This window comes from Parasteatoda tepidariorum, chromosome 3 (genome assembly GCF_982258835.1).
Source record: "Parasteatoda tepidariorum strain Cologne lab strain chromosome 3, Ptep-v5.0, whole genome shotgun sequence".
NCBI classification, from domain to species: Eukaryota; Metazoa; Arthropoda; class Arachnida; order Araneae; family Theridiidae; genus Parasteatoda; species Parasteatoda tepidariorum.
The window spans coordinates 58,094,904-58,118,181 of record NC_141757.1 but is presented as its reverse complement, the minus strand read 5'-3'; the positions used below and the strand labels follow the sequence as shown (position 1 = coordinate 58,118,181).

The 23,278-nt window shown below is 29.8% G+C and overlaps 1 protein-coding gene across 5 annotated transcripts in view; it reads left to right on the top strand.

Annotated features, from left to right (window-relative positions):
* LOC107438735 (atos homolog protein A) overlaps positions 1-23,278 on the top strand; it is a 106,155-nt gene that overhangs the window by 31,182 nt on the left and 51,695 nt on the right. For 2 of the 5 annotated variants that reach the window (XM_016051082.4, XM_071179943.2), the window contains exon 2: positions 20,028-20,088. The exons of 2 other annotated variants lie outside the window; for them this stretch is intronic. The gene's annotated coding sequence lies outside the window, so the exon portion shown is untranslated. Of the gene's footprint in view, positions 1-7,223; positions 7,265-20,027; positions 20,089-23,278 lie in introns of those variants that run through there. One more of the 5 variants, XM_043047233.3, reaches the window with a different exon arrangement.

Genomic DNA, 23,278 nt, shown 5'->3' with positions numbered 1-23,278 from the left:
TTTAATTTAATATTATCGAAAAATAAGACAATCAGAAACATTGTATACAGTTTTAATGAACAAATAATTGTACAAGCTTCTCAATACATAAGTCTAACTTTTTACTTGAAGGTCTATTTTACGATATGATCATCAGATAGATCAATTTTAAGAACGTTTTTATCAGATGTTATATATTTAATGTCATATTATGTTTAGAAAAATCTTAATTTAAGGTCTATTTTAAGACATCATCAAATCAATTATAAGAACGTCTTTGTCGGATGTTATGACATATTATTTTTAGAAAATTTTTAACTGATGGTGGTTCATTTTGAGATATTCTTAAATCGCTTTTAAGAACGCTTTTGTCGGATGTTATGTATGTTAGTCATGTTTTGAAGAATTTTGACTTGAATTTTATTTTAAGATATCATCAGATCGATTTTAAAAACGTATGTTATATCATTATGTGTGTTACATCATATTTACGTGTAGAAAAATCTTCTTCCCCTGAAATATTTGGATTTCAAGGCTTAAAAAATATAAAAAAATTTTTAAAACAAAATATTGGGCGCCAACTGCGATTTCTGTAAGTTTCGTGACGCCGAAAGTCCTGGATTTATAGACTCCAATTATGATTAAATATTTTCTTTTGAATTAAGTAATTACAGTGATCTCCTTTTGGTACAATACATTAATTTTTTGCAGGTTTTCCAGATTTCCTTTGAGACATTATCCTAAATGAAATTTAGTTTATCATTTAAGGTAGAATTTGTTCCAAAACAAACACAAGCTAATAAAAAGCACTTGTTTTTGAAAATTTCGATTTTCACTTGTTTTTTTTACATATGACGTCAAACTCCCTGTTTTTCTTTGGAAAAAGTGTTTAGCATCTGTTCTTACTCCCGTGTGAATAAGCACAATCTTGTTGAACGGTTGGTAATGACATTGTTTGATTTTTTTTATCTATGTTTTTTTAAATTAAATATCTTCCATATTATTTTTTTCTAGCATGACTTTTTTTTTATTTTTTTTTTATTTATTTACGCTATGAAAATATATTAAAAATAACTACATTTTTGTATTAAAATCGGGAGGGTGCTTAACTATTATCGACTTCCCGTCGACTATTTTCCCCATCTTGCCAAATCTGAAAATAAATTTGGAAGTGGTTTAAATTTAAATATTTTCTCATTTTTGGCTTGTAATAAGTTGTATTTTTTCTATTTCGTTATGACCAATTACTATGTTAAAATAAATTATGAATATACCAAAGTGACTTAGACTCAGTATTGGCGAAAATGGTCGACAGTATAATACATAAGTACCTTTTTTTTAATTATTTTATGTCGCATATAACTTAAGAAACGGCACAAAATGACTTGGAGGGCCACTCGTTGTCCAACTGATTGCTCGATTCTGTGAATTAATTAAGTGGAACTCTTAGTTTGAATGTTATGAAAATGTAGTATGTTCGACGTTTGTAAGTCTGGTTCAAAGATAGCATTAATTAATTAATTTCTGATATAAATTATAAGTAAATTTATTTTATAAATCGAGCTAAGCATAACCGCTGTAACTATTATGAAAGATCATTTATAAGGTTTGCACGAGCTGAAACTCTGAGTTGTTCGTAATGCCAGGTAAAAGGCGATTTAAAATACATACGCTGAGGACTAAGTAAATTTCTGCATGTTTATTTTATTCGTGTAACATTTGTTTTATAGATAGAAAAAAAAAAGGAATAAAAGCATTTTTCTCCAATAGTAAGTTAATGTGTTTACACACTAATTTTATTTGTGTAGCGTTTGTATTGTAAAAGTTATTGTTTATTTTGCTTAAATATATCTTACATTGGACAGCATATCGATGTTTCTACCTTTAGTTCATCTGTTTTTTACGCCAAGCTTTTTTCCCGAGAGAAAACTATTTCTAGATTTTAACTGTTTACCTCTTAAAAAAAAGTTCGTTGTCCGTTGATTTCAATGCCGTACGAGTTGCCAACAATTTCTAATGTAAGTAGTGAATCTCTATTTCGACACTTGGAAGAGTTGGCAGTGAATTTGAATCGGATTGTGAGCTTTGTTCTCATATTAGGGTATGTAATGGGACAAATCTTAAACATCAGTAAGAGATGTAGAGTTCCTAAAAATAGCAGTTAACATTGAAGATAGATCACGTTTTAGCCGTAATATCGCTTCCAATTGGTTGTAATTTTAACTGTTACCACCTAACTTGAGCGCTACAACATTATGGAAAATCTTAATCATCAGTAAGAAGCAGAAAACTTAAAAATAGTTAACATTAAAATTAAATCACATTTAGCTGTAATATCGTTCGAATTAGCTGTAATTTTTAACTTTCCTACAACTTTTGCGTTATAATATTATGGTATCAACCTGAGCCATATTTCTTAACAAAGTTGATATTTGTGAAACCTGAAAAAGAGCGATTGTGTTTCAAAAAAGCATTTTGAATGTATGCAGGTCACGTCATACGAATCGGAACGTTGAAGATCGTGTTTTATAGCATCATAAATAATGTACAAAATTGCAAGGAAATAAATGTATATGTGCGTGAAATAAAATTCATAGAAAATTCCATGGATTTTCCAGTAATTTTTTTCTGATTCATTATCATCTCTGTTTAATCATAAGCAATTTATTTATTAATTAGTTTGATTTTGTTATTTTAGAAAAATTGGAAAGCTTAAGTAAAAAGCTTTAATTAAAAAAAAGAAATCTTTATTTAAGTACAGGTGACTTTTTTTCAGTAAGTAATATAGCATGCTGAAAACTAACAATTTATCAATTATTTGATATTTCATTTATGGGTTTAAGATATTTTTTATATTGTGTTTTCTTAAGTAAACTTTGTTTTTAATAATGAACACGGCATATAGCAGAAATGCAATTTTTGAAGTTGTGTTTTTAAACAAATGCCATAAGAGCCATCCTAATTCATCTGCTTTCAAAAAGAGGGAGAATTTGGTTCTCACCTTAATGGACTATATTTATTTTAAAAATGTTGTTGAAAAGTTAGGTTTATGCCTTTTCATTCGTTTGCATTCAATTTTGTCTAATTTTCTTTTAAATAAAGATTTATGTAGTATATTCTGTGTAAAAGAATTTTTAAGGTAAATTACATTCCACCAAAAAATATCGAACAGTGATCCAAAAGAAGAGTTTTGAAAATTGATGAATTATTATTATTTTATCTTTGTATTTTAATCTTTGAGTAGGATAATTGGGGTGAAGTTAGGTTTTCACCTTAATATAAAATATTTATTTTAAAAAGTTTGTTTTCTTTTTACGATTGTAGTGGATCTTTACGATGTCCTTAACAAAAGAAAACAATACATATTTCCTTCATCGTAATTCAAACAGAGAATGGCCGTTAAAAAAAGCAGATGGTAAGGCGATAAAACTAACGCAACTTCAGGCAACTTTCCCAATGCTGGAACTTTCATTGTTATTAGAATGGTTCTTAATTTTAACTTTCTCTTACGTAGTCTGTTCCTGGTTTCATCTTATAGACCACATAAAGTTAATATTTGGTTGTATATTTGGAGATTTTGTGGCCGAAATATGTCACAATCTGTCATATTTTTTCTAATTTTTATCATGTTTGTGCTTTTTATTAATTTTATACCCATCAAGCTTTGAAAAACAAGTATTCAAGGTTAATAACAAACAAAAAGAACATTCTACTATGCAAAATGCGGTAGTTTATTAAGCTGAAAGTCATTTTAAAATAGCTCCCATTTTTGTCAGTAGTTGGTTAAGTGGTTTCGGGGGGTACGGCTTCACATTTCGTGACCAACGGCATGAAAGTGTCACTATGGACAACATAGCACGCAGATCGTCTGTACTAGGTAGTACCGATCGAAGTAATAAGTTTTCAACCCGCCTCTGGAGATTGAATCCCTGTTCTTCACAATGGCAACTGAATACCTTAACAACTGCGCTATCGAGACTCTTGAAACATATTTAGGTATGTTATTTTTGGGATGTGGTTAGAAATGGTAAATATTTCATGCAGTTGCGATTTTGATCTGTTCTAAAAGCAATACGCTATTTCCAAATGTATGTTACATATGATTGATTCGGTTCGACTGTGGGAAACGTTTACTTTTTCTGTTTTTTCTTTTCTTCGTAAACTAGATTTAATCATCGATGTTTACCAATAATCAAACTGTTACTAAATTACTTAACAGACTAACCGAAAACATAGCTTTTACTGGTTATATTTCACTTCATGTAATTAAATTCCTTCAGGATCTGTTTCTTTCAGCATAGGCCGAACATTGCTAATTTAACTGTTCCGAACCAAGCATAGTTATATTTCCGTAAGAACCATTCAAGAAAAGAAAGCGTAAATTAGAAATGATAGTACATGTTAATTTAGAACAGATATTTGTAATAGGTCTTTCTTTATTCTGTAACATTCAAAAATACATTATTTAAAATAAGTTGTACCGACTCATTTGTTCCATAACTCGTGTGCTCAATAGTTGATAATAGATACATATTTGTCCTATAAAGTAACTGTTACAGCCCATCTTCGCTTGCCATACTTAGGTATTATGACACATCTCAAACGTTTATTAGACGAAGAACAAATAAAAGAACGCCAAAACAATTCATTTCTCCAACCTATTAGTGTTCGTGATAATCCTTTATTGAATCGCTCATCATCTATCGACTCGATTAAATGCAACAAACGACTGGACTGATGCTTACAAATAGTATAAACTGTTCCTAATAAATTACTAAACCCTATTACTAGTTAGAGAATGACTAACCGGAAATATAACTGATTACCGTTTGTATTGTGTGACCCATTTCTGTAATTCGCAATGTAATTCGTATGAAGATGAGTTGATAACAGATTAGTATTTGTCCTAAAGAAATAACTGTTATAATCCATCTTTAAGCCTTATATTTTGATATGATGCCACATCTTAAACGTTTATTAAACGAAGAAAAATAAAAGAACGCAAAACAATTCATTTGTCTAACCTATCAGTGTTCGTGTTAGTCCTCTATTGAATTGCTTATCAGCTATCGACTGGATTAAATGCTTTAGTAATTATTCTCCCTTTCGGAAAATTGCGAAATTTGAAATTTGAATGCTCTTTTAAAATTGACTGACGCTGCATTGTCTTTAACTTAGCTGTGGGTCATTGGTTTTAGGCCAGATTGGAAAACATTGTAATCTTGAAGGATTGAAAGTGAATTGGCAACAGTTGCCTTATGAAGAGATTATGGCTCAGTTGGATGCGTTAGTTTGTTTATACAATGCCCTGATTTCATTTCAAATTGTTTAATGCCACGTCGTAAAAATTAAAAGAGCGTATAATGACACAATTCAGAAATGTATATATTATATAAATACGAATGTCGGTCAGCGATTGGTATATTTATTAATTAACATAGAGATAAAAAATATATATAAATATGTGATTATGGAATTTGAAATTAATAAACGAAGATTGTTTATATGTAGTTATTAATGCAAATATTTTGAAAAATTATAAGATGTTTTTGAGTGTAAGATGTTTTTGATTTGTTCGAGAATTATTTTTAGATTTCAGTTTATTTCGAAATATAGAATTTGCCCTAGATGAGATAAGCATGATTATTCTTTATTCTAAACGTGTATATTGATAATAGAGGGAATTACGCCACGTGATTTTTGTTATTATTAAGGAGAAATCCCTTGGAGACGCTTGTAAGTCTATGTCGTAGGCCCGTGCTTAAAAATATCTCTGTTAGGACAAATAGCTAACAATAGCTTTATGATGAGTCATATATATTCCATAATGAGTTACTTTATTCTAAGATGCAATTTTCGCTACTCAATTTTTAACATTTTGTTTATTTGTGCAATTCAGCAACTACTTTTTCAAGTTTGAATTATCCTTAAATTCTTCTAACACCTGTCACATTCTCGTTAAATTTTACGAGATTAGCTTGGAACCTTACAAGAGGGAATCTCTATCTAAATTGTGCAATTATTTTTTGAAAACTGTACTTCGTTCGGAAAAACAAGTTTAAAAAAAACGTGTTCAATAATCTTGCGATCTATCATCTAATGTAAGTCACGTGAAGACTCAAATTCTTTTTTTAAATAAGTCATGTCGATAGCAATGTTTTTACTTACATAATTATTTTTACTTAAAGCTTCAAAGGCGTCCTATAGAAAAATCAACTTAAGCAGAAAAAAAAAATAAATAAATACAAAATTGAGATTTTTATACATTTGACTTTTTTTGTATAAACTACTTATTGTTAAAAAAATCTTCAAAATTAAAAAAATTTTCACATTTTTTTATTAATTAGTTAAACAAAACTTTATTTTAGCTTTAATACCATTACCGAGTAAAGGAAAATAGTTGCCCAGCCGATATTTTTGAAATTTGTCATGAATCACGTTGTATTCTTAATTGCACGGCAGTGTAGCACCTTAATGATATCGCGTTACATTATTTCTATTCGTGTTACATTATCATATATATCTTCTGCTTTTTCTATCAAGCTTTAAAACGTAGAGTTAATGATTTATCCCAAGAAGGTGAAAATTTTCGTTTAAATTATTAAAATTCTATTTGGAAATATATAAAGCTCAAGTTAAGTCAAATCATTCCACAATTAGTCATTAACAACCGCACAAATACCTCAATTGAAGAATTAGTTGAGTGACGTTTCGTCAACGCTCAAATTTCTAGTTTTGTGACATGTTCGAACGTAAATTGTATTCTGTCAATTGATTTAATGAGGCAGTTTAGTATTGAAAAATATGTTTTTTTAAAATTTAAATACGCTTTAACTTTTTTCTTAATCACTAAAACGTTAGTTATTTATACGCTTTTCCTCTAAATTCGTCAGATAATTATTCCTTTGTTTGTTTTCTTAAACATCATTCATTATTCAAAATGAGGTGTCATAAATCATTAAACTGATGTGGGTCAAAATTCGGTAGAAAACCAAACATCTTTGATTAAAACTAATGCCTTAAAGCACTAGCAACAAAATAGGAAAAATCGCTTTTTTATTCATCAATACTATAACTTAAAATAAGTATGTTTAATTTAGACAAGTACTTATGATAAGAGATTGTGTCTTTGATTAAAAATCCACGTTGTCTATATTGGTCGTCGAATCTCGTGTCTTATTTCCTTATCTTTGAGAAGATAAACGACTTTTCTATATTTAGTCCAGCAACAGCCAATTTATTTCTGAAATAATGTGAAGCTGCACACTTGTCGCTCTCTTCTTAGGTAAATTTTATGTTTATTTTTTAAAAAATAACTTACATGCAACACTTTATATCAATGCATGAAATTCAGCATTCTATAGAATGCCTGGGCCTATAGGGCAAAATGAGCTCTAATTGCTCTAAGGCGATTAAATATAACAATTGGCGATTCATTCATTGTCTGCCAATTGCCACCCGTTTGCCATTTTTTCCCCTGAAAACGCAGCCTTTGTGTACATTATGATTAATAATAAATATATCCCTATAATGTATGTTTTTATGATCTGAAAATTATTTTATTTCACCCTTGTTTTTTTAATTTTTTTATTTTAGAACCAAACCTCGCAGTGCTTACCATATTTCGAGAAGAAAAATTCATTGCATTCATAATATTAGCAGTGTTTATAGTTAATAATATTTATTTCAAATCGTTTTGAACTTTTAATTTTTGATAACGTGACCACATGTGTTTTAAAAAGTGGTCGCTGTTAAAAATTATATAACTTGCCGATGGCCAGTAGCAAAATGTCCTAGTTTTGCCCTATATCCTATATCTGGTCCTTTTATACTAAGTCTGAAATATGAGAATTGTTATATGAATTACTAAATAACGTAAATAGTATAGACATAATATCTAGGTATTTTACACAAAAAAGATAATTGATCTTTGAGGCAAAGTGAAAAATACGAATTTTTTTATATACATTGTCCTAAGAATGCTTGTAAATGTTTCGTTAGTCATTTAATAGTATATATAGGCAATATGAAAATTTTATTATTTAATACTTTATGGTCAATTTGAGGCATTCTATAGAATTTGAATATAACTTGAGATTCATTATTATTTATTTACAATATTGTGACTTATTCATAATAGTTTACAGCAATGTTTCTCACCCGATTTTCTCAAAAGACCGGTTAAATATCTCAATTTTTTTTTTTCTTCTAAATCGCAAAGCGGTAAGGTTAGTAAATTAAACTATTGACGTAATTTTTACATTTACAAAAATTGTACCAATTTTGTTTTTGTTTGACTCTGATCTTTCACATATTTACTACGATGAAAAATATTTTTATATTAAACCCATTTATAAATACAAGTAAAATTTATATTTATTCTAATACAAATATTAATCCGTAGACTGGTTGAGAAAGAATGGTTTACAGTAAATTTGTAATTATTATATATTATTAGTTTTACTTTTATGTAAGAAGTATTTAATCTTTTGAATTTCCATTCGATGAATGTTTTAATTTCTAACTGTATGTATGTATTTGTACTATTTATTTGTTCTTGTTATGATTAGCTCATTCATTAGTTAGTTTTAATTAGCTGCTATTTTCCTTCCATTGCAATAAAAAGTATTAATAACATTAGCTACAATTATCCATTACAAGCATTAGCAATATAAATACTAAAAAAAATGTTTTAGAAATCTTTTCAACTTTCTCAAAAATTGCGTATTATTAGTGTTTACTTGAAGGAATGTATTAGTGTTAAACACGTAATGGAAGAAGTAAAAATGCCTTCTGGTTTTTATAAAAGTCATAAACCAAAGAAAAACTTTAAAAAGAAATCTTAGCCAGTTTCGAAATACTTTGGAAAACATCCAAAACTACATGTGCCAGATATTTTTTTTATCCAACTCAACTTAAGTGTTGCCTATTATTCGCAATTAAATAAGCTTCAAGTGGTTTTATTATCAAAGCTGCTCTTATTTAGTTTTTAAAACGAGGAAAACAGTTTTTTTTATACACATATATATATAGCTCTCTCCACCGTACTCATAGATAGCCTATGCCTGGGTTGTCCGATAGTCCATTCACAACGAAGGTAAAAAGCTTGGTAGTCGAAAATAGATCACTGACTTTCGCCTATCTCCCACCCTCACCAGGAAGTTGTTAAAAATTCGAAAACAACGCTTGTGATGCCCTATCTGGATGCAGGTTGTGTTTACAATCGCGTTTCACTACTTCTGGATAAAAAATTAGGTTAAATCAGTTAGTTGTAGGACGTTTTCTTTGCTTCATAAAGATTCTTCCTTCCCTGCGGCTTAAGTTTTGATGTGTGACTCTTCAGAAGTATTCTCCGGTTGAGTAAGCATGAGATGGATGTTTAATCAGAAACTGGATCATTAAGTGTGAACATTATTGTACAAATCGTTTTGATACATGAAAGGCATGTTACTGTTTTGAGTTGAATTCATTTTTTATTTTCTACAGTAAACAAACCCCGAATAAATTGTTATGGGAAAAGATAGAGAATTTATGGATGTAAGATACGGTGCAGTTGAGTTTCGATAATTGTTGTAACAGCACATCGTTCAATATTATTTTTTTAAAAACTTGGTTTAACCTTCCAAACAGAACATAGTCTTTTTTCTGAGTTATTTATGCTGTAGGCTAATTGGGAAATGCGATTTTTCGCAAACCGTTTTTTGTCATTTTGCAATGCGCCAGGCTAATTGGAAAACTCTCCAGTATTTCTTAATCAGAATTAACGCTTTTAAGGATTATTGTAATGAACCCAGATATTTTTAGGCTACTAAGAAAACTTATTATTTATTGCTCAATCAGCTTGATTTGTTTCAGGCCGTTTGGGTATGAGTCCTAATAATTTCACGCTTAATATGTGGGCTTATTGCTATAAGCCCTAATATTTTTATTTTAATAAAAAAAATTATTATTAATTCCTTAATTAGCCTGATTTGTTTCAGGCCACGTGCTTAAAGAACCCATATTTCTACGCTAATAATAAAAGGGTATATATCATTCATTGCACAATGAGTCTGATTCACTATATACTTTTCTATTCAAAACACCTCCGCATTTTAAACCTTATTTCCTATAAGCCTAGGAAAAGTTTTGTAAATTTTAGCACCTTTTTTATTAGTCTAAAAGTATATAGGTTCATTTTAATGAGCATGGAATATATAAGACTGAAGGGAATTAGTTTTAATTAGTTAGAAGGGGAATTAGTCAGAAGTGGAATTAGTCAGAAGTGGAACAGATATTAGTTTTAGCATTTTGTGTTTAGTGCGCTAAGATAGACTAAATTTTAACTTTTGTTTAAATTGAGCTGTCGATGCTTAACATAGACAAAAAAATAACGCTTATGATAAAACACTATACTTTATACTTGTTATAGCGTATTAAGTAATACACAATAAATTATTTCGACATTTTTCTTCCAATCTATTGCTTAAATGCATAATACGACAAAAATCGTAAAAAAATAAATGAGATTAATCTATAAGTAGAAATTGACATGAAACTAAATTATATGTTATTCTTCTGGTAAATCTGTGCTATTTATATTTTAAGGAAAATTTAACTGACTGAAAAATTAAACTGATTGACTGACTGATAGTTAGGTTAATAGATATTATATTTGTTTGATTTGGCATTTTTTTTTTTTACTTAACTAACCAGATTTGCACTTTAGTTCAAACTCCGATCGCTCCCCTGGAGAGCTTATACCAGTTCAGGTCTCAACCACGTCGTCGGATCGGGATCAAACTCTTGTGTTCCCAACGTAATGGCTGTTAAAACACAGAATCCCGATTTGGCTATTGCGATGGGCATTGTAAATACAATTATATTAAGTTTTTTCTTAGTTATAAGGAATATTAATTGTTATTATTTACGTTTTCTGTTAGTGGTGGATGTAGAACCTTGCTTTAAAATGAAAGAAAAACTAAAGAACATGTCAAATTATACAATGATTTTTATTTAATATATTGTTATTTTTAAAATGCATTGAATTTCGATTAAATACTGCAAAAAATAAAATCACTGTTCTATATGTTTCTAATATTATACGATAGTTCATTATGCAAGTTTTATGGGTGCTTCCCATTTCGTTTTCGAGTTCCACTTAAATGATTTGATCAAGGTGAAGGTGTGTTACATTAGCGGAAATGTTCCCGTTACCTGTTTTTTAAAAGGGCGTTTCCGATGCATTAATCAATAAATAATTCCCTTTGGGCTTTTCTGTCACACATTTGAATATAGACCTTTTTATAAAAAAAAAAGGGATAAAGAGTTGCATTCCATAGTAAATATTTAATCAATTGTTTGTCGCTTGGATTCCCCGTGAATTTTATGCTCGTGCAACTCTACTTGTGTTAATGTAATCTGTTAGGGATAATTGCTTTCATATCTCATTGTTTGTGAGCATTTACGTGGTAAGTGTATTTAATCCTATTGTTTAATTATTATAAAAGATGCGCAGCTTGATTGGAGTCGCAAATTAGCAACTAAATAATAGGACAATAGTCTCGATTCAGACTTTTTGGGATATTATGAGAAAAAAAAATCACCAAAACCCTTGGTCTGTTGAATCTTTTTGGGATAAGTATTGTTTTTGTGAAAAATTTACTCATAATTTTTCTGAATCTAAAATTAGTGTAAGAAGGCTCTGTTTTTTTATGGGGGGGGGGGGGGTAAACTAATACCATTTCGTTCAGGAAGTTGTAATTCTAAAATATGTATATCGTCAAAACCAGTGGTCTGTCGAATCTTTTTGAGACAATGTTGTTTTTGTGAAAAATTTAATCAGTTTGCCAAGGGCTAAAAAAAAAAAGAATAAATAAAAAAATTCTCGAAATTCTCATCCCAACTATGGCGAATTGGAAAATAAGTTTACTCTTTTGTTTCTTTAATTTCTGCAGTAACGAAATGTTTATTACATATTGACAGGTTTTACCTTGATATGAGTTGCAGCCAATGAAAGCACCCCCTAGGTAATATTTTGCCACATTCGAATAGAGTCCAAATAAAATCTTGAGTTAAATCCAAATAAAATTTTACTTTATGTTAGCGTATATATTTTTTATTTTGACTTTTGTATTATATAAACTTATATGTTTTAAAATAACCTTGATATAAATTTTTTTTTTTTTTTTTTGTCTTGAGTTTTTAGAAATTTTAGTAATTTCAAGGATCTGAAAAATACTATTTAAAATATAAATGCGAAATATTTTTTTTATTATTTTCCTTTTTTATTAAAAATGAAGGGAAGAAAAAATTTCACTATTATGAGTCAATAATTTGGAATTTCGTTTTTTAGTTCCATCTTAATTCGTTAATTTATTTTCTTAAGTATTTTTACAATACAAGGAACCAAGGGTCATACAAAACTATGTATAACTTTAACGTTTAACTTGAAGCCCTTTTTTTGTGGAATTTTGTACCGTCGCATTGCGCATGATTATCTAAATTAAATACAAGATTTCTTAGAGCAACCTTGATCGTTGCGAAAGTATGCCAAGAAGTTCGGAGTATTTTTCTTTTCATTCTGAAATTTTGCTGAAGAAGGTAAATCTTTTCGTGTTATGTCACATTTATTTACCTTAAGCGTTATTGGGATTTTTTTCTTTAAAAAAAAAGCTTCATATGTGTTCATTGTCTCCTTAAAGACAGCTTAGTGAACTAATGAGCATCTACAATTATCGCTTTATGTACGCGTCAGTAAGCGTTGCCAGTGATGTGCATCAGAGGCTGCTGTGTATTTTGCATCAGCGTGTCAAATTCGACTATTTTTGTTGCATATACACATCGACACTTAAGATAATATTTGTGTTGAAAGTGACACTAAAAACATGAAAGATTTTTTTTTATTTTATAGTTTTGCAATTATTAGTGCTGTATGAAAGTGAATTGTATAGAAGTGTCTACTTTACTGTTGTTTTAATTACATAAACACCGGAACACCTTAGATGATATTTGTGTTGAAAGTGACACTAAAAACATTAAAAAATTTTTTTTTTATAGTTCTATAAGCTTTTCTAAACTAAGAGCATCTTGCATAAGAGTGTATATTTTACTGTTTTAGTTACATAAACCCATGAACACTTTAGATGATATTTTGTTTAAAGTAAGAATAAAAGATAAAAGATTTGTTTCTGATAGTTCTCATAGCAATTCCAAACTAAGATTAACTTGCATAAGAGTGTTTATTTTACTGGTTTAGTTAACACATGAACACTTTAGATGATATTGTGTTGAAAGAAGAATAAAACATAAAAGATTTGTTTCTGATAGTTCTAAACTAAGCATATCTTGTTATCTAAGCATATATATAGTTCTAAACTAAGATTATCTTGCATAAGAGGGTTTATTTTACTGTTTTAGTTACATAAACATATGAACACTTTAGATGTTATTGTGTTTAAAGTTAGAATTAAAAATCTATAAGCATATCTAAGCTAAACGTGTCTTGCATGAAAGTGTTTTGCATAAGAGTGTTTATTCTACTGATTTGCTTCTTATTGTTAACCATTTATTTGTTGGCTGTTATCGGAATTTTAGTATTGCGATATATCGTCAAGAAATATCGATATTTTTAAAAATATATATCGATATTTTGTCGAATGTAACTAATTTATATTCGTTCATTGTTTAATATTTTCGTTACCGAAATGAATGGTTATGAACGGGCTTCCTAATTATAAAAATTTGGTTCCAGGAATTTCGCTTTTTATATTTTAAGTAAAATTTCACTGGAGCATCTGATGGCCATATGATTGGTGCAGTGATATCTGGTACAAGAAAAATAAAAAATAAATGAAAGTGTTACATTGAAATAATTAGTGTTACTTATGAAACTATTGAGTTAGAACGAAATAATTCAAACACCAAATAAATAACGTTTCGACTTTTTAATGACATTTTGTTATGTACCTTTATTCCAGTTGAATAATTATCTTGAACAGATTTTGATAAAAATCTAGATATTGAGTTCGGTCCTTCAAATATGCAATACTCTCCTTCCCATTTAACTCTCAAGTAATGATACTAATTTGTAGCAATTTCGCTTGTTCGTGATGTCATTCATCTTTTGGGATTAGCAATCTCTACTATCGTGAAAAAAGTGCTAACAGTTCTTTGTTTTGCGTAGTGTCGAATTGTGATTATTTCTGAATTACAATTCCTGTTATGTGATTGGAATAAAAGAATTAGGCGACCGTAACATAGGGCAAAGGCAAAAGAAGTCTTTTTAGGAGAACTGGTCGTGGTGCGGTAATGTTTAGTAGGTCATTAACCCGATTTGTGTATGTCCAGGTACTTTCAACTCCACGACTGTCTTGACAACTGGACCTAAATGAAAATGAATCAGTTCCCGATTTCAAACCCTTTATTATTTCGGTCGACGAATTCGCGTATATGTATGCATTGGAGCATTCTTGATTCTAGCGTTGCATTTGTTTATTCTCATCTAAGCTTTTTTAAGAAAAGATAAGAGATGCCGACATTCATATCTCTCTTTTTGATAAGAAGTCTTGTGGTGATTCTGTGGTGGTCTATAATTGAAGACACGAGTTGATGATAGCTCTATGTTAAAATATTCTAATTTTAAGTTAGATTTTTATACAATCATTGGAGGGATCATGTTGCATAATTGTTCTCGAACTTTGGGTATCACACTTTTTAAGTGATTTTGAGCGTTTTCGTAGTTTATCTTTGTATCATTTAAGAGTTTTTTGCAACTGGACCTAAATGAACTGGACCTTTTGACAACTGGACCTAAATGAAAATGAATCAGTTCCTGATTTCAAACCCTTTATTATTTCGGTCGACGAATTCGCGTATATGTATGCATTGGAGCATTCTTGATTCTATCTAGTGTTTGCATTTGTTTATTCTCATCTAAGCTTTTTTAAGAAAAAGATAAGAGATGCCGACATTCGTATCTCTCTTTTCGATAAGAAGATTTGTGGTGACAGCTATAATTGAAGACACGAGTTGATGATAGCTCTTATGTTAAAATATTCTAATTTTAAGTTAAGATTTTTATGCAATCATTGGAGGGATCATGTTGCATAATTGTTCTCGAATTTTGGGTATCGCACTTTTTAAGTGATTTTGAGGGTTTTCGTAATTTATCTTTATATCATTTAAGAGTTTTATTTACACATTTTTTCTAATCACTGTAGTTGCTTTTTTTTTGGAGGAACTGTGCCTTAACCAGTGAAAGGTTTTTTATCAGTGTTTATTAGAGTCGCACGCAAATATTTTTGACACATAATTTTTTTATTTTCTTCCAGAATATTTCCCACATTTTTTGTTGTTGACATTTATAGTCGATAATTATAAGATTTAAAAGTTAAAAAAAAAGAAAAGAAAAATCCTTAATATATAATACTTTTGACGGAAGATGGTCAACTTGTTTGTATCAAGTTAAGTTAAATGTTCAGTTGTATGGATCTTTTACGGATCTGTTGTTGTTACGGATCTTTTTCATCGATACCAAGTTCTCGATATTCTATTTTGTAACTACGGTTTAACCTGTAAAGTTTTTATTTGAGTTGTAAGCAAATATTTTTGACAAGACATTTTTGACTTTCTGTGAGACTGTTCTTCACATGAAGGATCGATTGTTTGAGATTGAAAAAAATATAAACTGGGCTTTTTTTCATCGTAACAGAATTCTCGATACTCTATTTTGTAACTATGGTTATAAAGTATTTGTATCAGAGTTTATTTGAATTGTACTGAAATATTTTTTACAAGTCATTTTTGACTATCTTTCAGAATGTTCTCCAGATAGTCGATTGTTCAAGATTGAAAAATATAAACTGGGCTTTCTTAGAGTTACCAAGTTCTCGATTCTCTTATTTTGTAACTATGGTTTAACCAGTAAAGTATTTGTATTAGTGTTTGAGTTTTGCGCAAAGATATTTCACTATATTATCCTGATTAAATTGTAGTAGATGGCTTAAAGATTTAAAAAAAATCCTGAAAATAGAATAATTATTTTTGTTGGTTGATAGATTAGTCATCAAAATGTTATCATTCAATTGGCTTGAACTGATTTGCCACAGTTAAATTAGGCAAAATATTAGGCAAAACGACTTTTTGCAATTTTTTTTATGGTTAAAAAGTTCTTCTAAGTTTTGCTGAGCATTTAAAAAATAACTTAAAACCAGAAATTTAATGTTTTTTCCCCCCGTGATTTAATCTTATATCACCGGAGCGATTTTTTAAAGTTAATTCTTTCTTTATGGAGAGAATGTGATTTTCTAAAACAAATATCTCAGAAAATTGAGCAACTGAAATCGTATAGGCTGTGGGTGCATTACTTTGAAATTTTAATTAAACGTTTCTTTTATTTGATTTTAAAATTTTGTCTTGCATTTAAGTATTAAAAAATGAAAGCATGTACGTATTCCATTAGCTTTTTTTCCACTTAGATAGCTTTCATAAAAATTTATTTTTGAGTCATTGTTGTCTCATTCACGTTTACTCACTGAAAAAAAAAAATACGAAGGAAATACAAGCAAGATGGACATTACGTATTCCCCTACTTAACTGTGCATAAATCTTTCTTTAATTAATAAATAAAAACTTCAGCAATAAAAGTGTTGTTATTTCTTATTCCTCAACGGTTTAACCATAGATTGATGTTGCCCCTTTAGCTTTCACTATTTCTTTCTTCCTTTCTTTTTTTTTTGTTGAATTAATTAAAAGTCTGATGGTGAGGTTTCGGTAACAATGCGATTTCAGGCGTCAATAGGGTTTTAGTAAAGCAATCGAGTTTTTCTTTCCCTAAGCTTTAGTATTCTTCTATAACTCGCCAAGGGGAATGAAAAAAAAAGATAATATGACCTGTTGCGCCAATTCCTTACTTGTATCTTAACAGTTATAACAATGCATGTTATGTTTCATTAATTTTTGACAGATTTTATTGCTGATAAGATAGCTATAGTAACGTATATTACGTTTACTAAATCTAATTGAGTGATACTATCTTTGTTATCCTTAAGTTTTGTTATCCGTAAGTTAAGTATCCTTATCTTTGTTATCCTTTTTTTCTCCCCTTTCTTTCACTTCATTTCCTTTTTTTTTTTAAAAAAAAAAAGAATAACTTTCTCTCGATATTAAAAAATCGTAAGGGCCATCATTGTTTTGAGCGTTTATATTCAAGTTACATTTTGTTTTGCTGCGCTAAAACTATAGCACTTAAAAACTTGAAATTATTATGGTGCATAGAAAAATGTACAGGGAGTATGATGAAGTAGAATAATCTAATGTTTGGTTATTAGTTCGGGAATTATTAATTGTTAAAGTTGTATGAGAAAACACCATGCGGGCCGATTTACAGACTGCAGTAATGCGACCACAGTGTTGAAATTTGGCACGCTGAAAGTGCAATACATGCTTATGAACTTAAAAAAACTTTTTATTTCGAAATTTCAATTTGTATTGCAATTTAAAGAGCTTTTATTGCGCGTTTTTCCCCATTTTTTCTCCTTGCTTCACATAACTTTTTTTTTGCTGCACAAAAAATAAAAGACCTAACGAAATTACGAACGTGTGTAGAAAAATATACTAGGAATTCCATGGAATGAAAAAAAATTCACGAATTGATTATTAGTTCGAGAATTATTAACTGTTAAAATTCTAGCAAAATACCATGTTGACGGATCTACTGCCAACTGAAATGCAACTACAGAGTTGAAAGTTAATGTGCTGACAGGACCATTTTTGAATTATAAACTTAACTAGAGATTTATTGTAGTTTTAAGTGCTTTTTGCATTCCCCCCTTAAATAATAATTATTTATCCATTAGTGAAGAAAAATTTCTCTCTCTCACTCTCACTTTTATATCGAATTTTAACTTTTGTGTCGAAAATTTGTAAATTATTAAATCTAAAGAGAGATAAAAACTGTTTTTAATGCGAAATGTTATTTGATTTAAGGTTATCGTTATTTATTGTTAACAAGTAAAATTATTTCTCATTTATTCTTTCTTATTGTGTGCACATTCTGTATTTCGAAGTTTAAAATAATATTATAGTAATAATTATTTTTTATAATAATTTATAATAATAATTTATTTTTAATCAAAATATTTATCAATTTTTAAGAAGAAAAAAAAACAAAAACAATGATGAATGAGAAGCAACCACGGGGATTTCAGAACTGAGTGAACAGGAGGCGGAGCCTCCTAGTTTCTTATAAAATTCTAATTATAAAATTCTCGTATAAAATTCTAAAATTCGGTTCTAAGGTAAGGAAAAATTGTTTTTAATGGTTTTGAAATAAATAATTCTTACAGAATACTATATTCACCATCACTTTTGAAATTTTTTTTTAAAATTAATTTAATCGAAATTTAAATTAAGACATTTCATTACAGCTGCAATCTAAAATTAAATTAGTTAAAAGATCCATCTCAGTTAAAGACAAAATTAATTGCTTTTGTAATTTTTAACTTTGTATGTTATTAAAATAACATTTAATCAATCTTTCTTTTAACATATGAAGATAACCAAACTCTTTAACTAGAACGGAAGATTAGTCGACCAACAAGTTTTTATAAGACTTAAATTAGCATTGGCAAAGCAATCATCGCCTTCTCAGGGGGGCCCCAGCGTTTTAAGCGCATCCCCCTTCCCCCTTTCTATTGAAAAAGAAATAAAAAGAAGACACTAATTTTAAGTCTTATACCTTTGCGACCTTGGTTATTGCGAACGATGATCTCCAAACCGCATTACTTTTTGCCCACAAGCTAATGATTCATCGCCTTTGTGTGTCCGAGGTCTGTCATTAACCGAAATAACTTTTTTAGTTTTTTTTTCTTTTCTTTTCATGATTGGTAATAGGGTTAAAGTTTTCTGGCGTAATTTACTTCGATTTTTCCCCCTGCAACATCACCTATCTTTTGTATGGAGATGCTATTTTATTCATATTCATGTAATTTGTGTAAGTGTTTAATGTCTGTTTGGTAAGTAGAGATTTTGTCAAACCAGGACAACAGCTCAATTCACCATCTTTTTTCGATATTTTTGGCAGTATGTTGCTAAAAATAATGTTAAATACATTCGAACTCCCTTAGAAGGAGCACTGATTTAACAAGAACTCGGGTTTAACGAAGAAATTCGACATATTTGGGTGCTACAATGTTAAGAGCATAACTCGCTTTTAACGAGCAAGCCCCGACTTAGCGAGCAATATTTTGTGATTTCCTAGGGTAATTTAGTTAGGGAATTGTAGTATTGTAGCCGAAGTTTACAATTTGAATTACGAATCTTAATAATTATTGTCTTAATAAAGAAATTGTTTTTAATAAAAAATATTAAGCATATGCGTATGCGTTTTAGGCAACTACTATTATTCAAATTTTAAAATACTTCGAATTTCTTCATTAAACCCGGTTTCCAATTAAATCAGGGCTTCGATTGTACATGATATTATTTTTTTGCAATATACTGTAAAAATATCGAGTACGGAAAAGGTGAATTGCTTATCTTTGAGAGGTGATTAGTTTTTGCGAGCAATATTTTGTGTCTTCCTTATTGTAGCTAAAATTCACAATTTTGAGTAGTGAATATTAATCATAATTTCAATCTTAAAATAATGAAAATGTTTTTAATAAAAAATAATAAACATATGAGTATACGTTTTAGATTGTTATTTTTATTCAAAATATATTAAACTGATATTTTCCTTTGTAATAATATGCACGAAAATATTGTTTCAAAACTTTGAATTTCGTTACCGCCTAAATTTCTAAAACAAATTGCCCACTAGTTGGAAACTGTTTATGGTAATATAGCTAAAGAATCAGACCATTAACGGAACTCTTAGCTGCCATTGTTGAAATGTACACAATTAGTGTTCATATTTGGTAGGTTATTGTCCAATGCAGTCTACGAAACGGCCTTTCGTTGCTCTTGTTAGAAATTGAGTGATTTTATGTGTTCAATGTTGATATTTTACTGTAATGTGTTTTGATTGTTAATCTTATTTATTATAATAATTTTTTTCTTCTTTTTAGGTAAGTAAAGGTGTCATGCTTAGTTCTCATTGAATATGTTCCGAGATTTATTTTCAAAAATGTAAGTGGTTTATTTTCTAACTTGATTCTTGCTTTAGTTTTTTCCCCTTCTAATTTTAATTTCTTCGATCCATCTATAATTGTTTCGGTACTTATAAAGCGGGATTAAATATCTTAAGTAATCTTACTTTCTGTTTAGTTTGTGCATCAGATTGTGTGCTTATACTGTGCTCTGTTTGATTTCTGAATTCCTCAACGCATACATTTAAGAAGGTTTCATTTGAATAGTGGTCCAACTCCATCTCTGTTTATTTTGAGATAAGGAAAAAAATTTAAAACTCTTTTCTTGTATGATTTGTGGTGCCTTCTATTTGGCAGGCAACAGGAATGAACTGGATGTGTGTTTACTTTAAAATCGATAACTTGCATGAATATGAAAATGCAGCTTCATTCTTTTAATACCACGAATTCAAAGCCTCCATATATAAAATTTTGCATTTGAAAGTAAAATAAGTACTAATTAAACAGAATATATACCTTATAATCTATTACTCTCCCCAATGAAACTATTTTGCTTTATTTAGAATAATAAGTTTTTCAAATTTAAAAATTAATGATTTTAAATTTGATTCGAATTAAAAAAATTGACCAATAAATATAACTTAGATAAACTTTTTGCATAACCTTTTATTATTAAAATCCATTGCTAGTTTTATATTGATTTGTTTGCTGATAATTATATTACTATATTAATCTAAATCTTTAGGCTGGGATAGCCTGGTTGGCAGGGCGCTGGACTCACTTTCGTGGAACGGGAGTTTGAATCCAGCCGGCCGAAGACTCCCCTCGTATAGTAAATGGTGACTGGTGCACAGTAAATCTGTGGGGTCACAAATTCCTCCATGTTCCCATAACAAATTATACCTCTGGTGATACTGAATTGGAGATTGATCGTTCTCTGGTCCAGGCCAAAATTACGATCAGTGGATGAATGAATGAATTTATCAATGGGTCTGTCCTATAAACGGGTGTGACAGAAGTCGAATTCTTGGCCATAGATGGCGCTACTTAAGTACAACAGCAATAGCAACCCCATGGCCTTAATTTAACGACAACAACAACAATCTAAATCTTTACATGTTAAAAATGTTTTCCTTTAAATCTGTTGAAAAAGACAGCAGAAAGCTGCCGTATAAGCTGCTCAGTCACATAAGTACTAATCCGAATGAATTTAGTCATATGACTAATACTAATAACTATGTAAACGCAAAAAAAAAAAAAAAACTGTCTAGCTGTTTACATCGATCATTTGTATTAAATTTTAAAATAAATCGCGACACTCATGGATGGGTAGATATAAATATAAATTTATTTTTTGAATTGTTATAAATATCTTTTATAAATTTGTATTTGTGTTTGTGCTTTTCTTAGCTGGTAGTTTTTACATCATCACCAGACTATCATGCTTCGATAAATAAAATTTCTCTGCTTATGTTCCTATACTTATAATGATATCCCGTCTGTATTATGTAATTTAAAAACAAAGAATATCTGGTGCATTTGATGCGTTGCCAATTCTTTCTTCATTCTTTTTTTTTTTCGTCAATATATTCTTTGAAAACATTTCCTTTAAGTCACATTTCTCTCACTTTTTTTTTGTCTTCTTCCATTTTGATGTTTCGAAGTAAAAAGAGCAATCGGAAATCACAGCCACTGTACTACAGATGAAACCAGAAATCAGTTTCCTGATTTCAATTTATTTAGCGGATATTGCGGTTGGAAGATTTTTCGTTTAAAGAAGTTGACGAAATGAGATTTTTCCCCTTTTCTTAGTCTTCGTGGTGATAAGATTCTGACTCTCAATTCAGAATTATATTAGTTGCTGGGGAGGGGAGGAGTTAACTTTTTGGTTATAAGGTGATGTTTAATGGATTGATTTCTTTGTTGTTTTAAAAGCGATTATAATTTTTGTAAGACAAGCCTTCTACCTAAGGGCGCCGGCAGCGGGGTGCAAGGGGGTGCACTTGCACCCCCCTGGCTTATTTTTTAAACAATTAAAGAGATACAGAAAAATAATTTTGTTATAAAAGTTTTTTATTAAACATATTTTTATTGAACAAACTTGGCAGACTTCTAAGCTATATTTTTAAATTTCATTTAATAAAATATAAGTAATATTATATTTTCTATTAGTTATTTAGTTTAACAAAGGTGTATAACACTAACTGACTTCTCAAAACTGTAAAACTTCATCAACAAAATACATACCAATGTTAAGCGTGCACAAACACGTTAGTATACGAAACTACTGTTTGTAGTTATTTGTGTTTCAAAGTCAGTAGCTATGCCAGCGCCATCAGTACAGTTTCTCGTGGCAAAATTTGCAAGTACAAGAAATTCGTACTTCTTTTTAAATATTTTGTTAACAATGAAGAAATGTATCTTGAAAAAATTAACAGATGAAAGTGTATGTAATAGCAAAACAAAATGAAATAACTGAATATTTTTAATTTTTTGTGTGGGGGGAGGGGGGGGAGTTTGTAAGAGGGTTGCACCCCCTTTTATATTATTCTGCCGGCGCCCTTGCTTCTACCTCATCACTTTGTTCAAAGCCCCGAATTCTTTTTAAGCGATATTTTTGCTGTCGGCCATTAAGGCAGATAGGGTGTGATTGTTCTTGTTTTCCAGTGGCGCCATCTATGACCAAGAGTTCGAATTCTTCTAGACTCATACGTCACACCCGTTTATGGGGCGGATTCATTCATACATCCATTCATTCGTCCACAGATCATAATTTTAACCTGAACCAGAGAACGATCAATCTCCAATTCAGTACCCCCAGAGGTACTGATTTGTTATGGGAACATGGAGGACTTTGTGACCCGACAGATTCAACGCACGCCAGTCGCCATTTACTACACGGGGAGTCTTCGGCCGGCTGAATTCGAACACTGGACTCACGTTCTCACAAACGCCCTGCCAACCAAGCTATCTCGGCCTCAAACAATATTTATAGATTTTATAATTCAATAAGGGATAGTTTTTTTTAAAACAATTACACGCATTTTATTAATTTTGCTTTGGAGCAAATACTCCCTTTACAGAGCTAAGGAAAAAAAAATGGGATTAAATCCAATCTTTTCTTGCTTGATTATTTCATTTTGGTACTCCTTTCTAGACTCGATTACAAAAGGAGCTTAAAAATGTGTATATCGTAGAAGTGGTTTATTCACATTGCACTGGTAGAACCA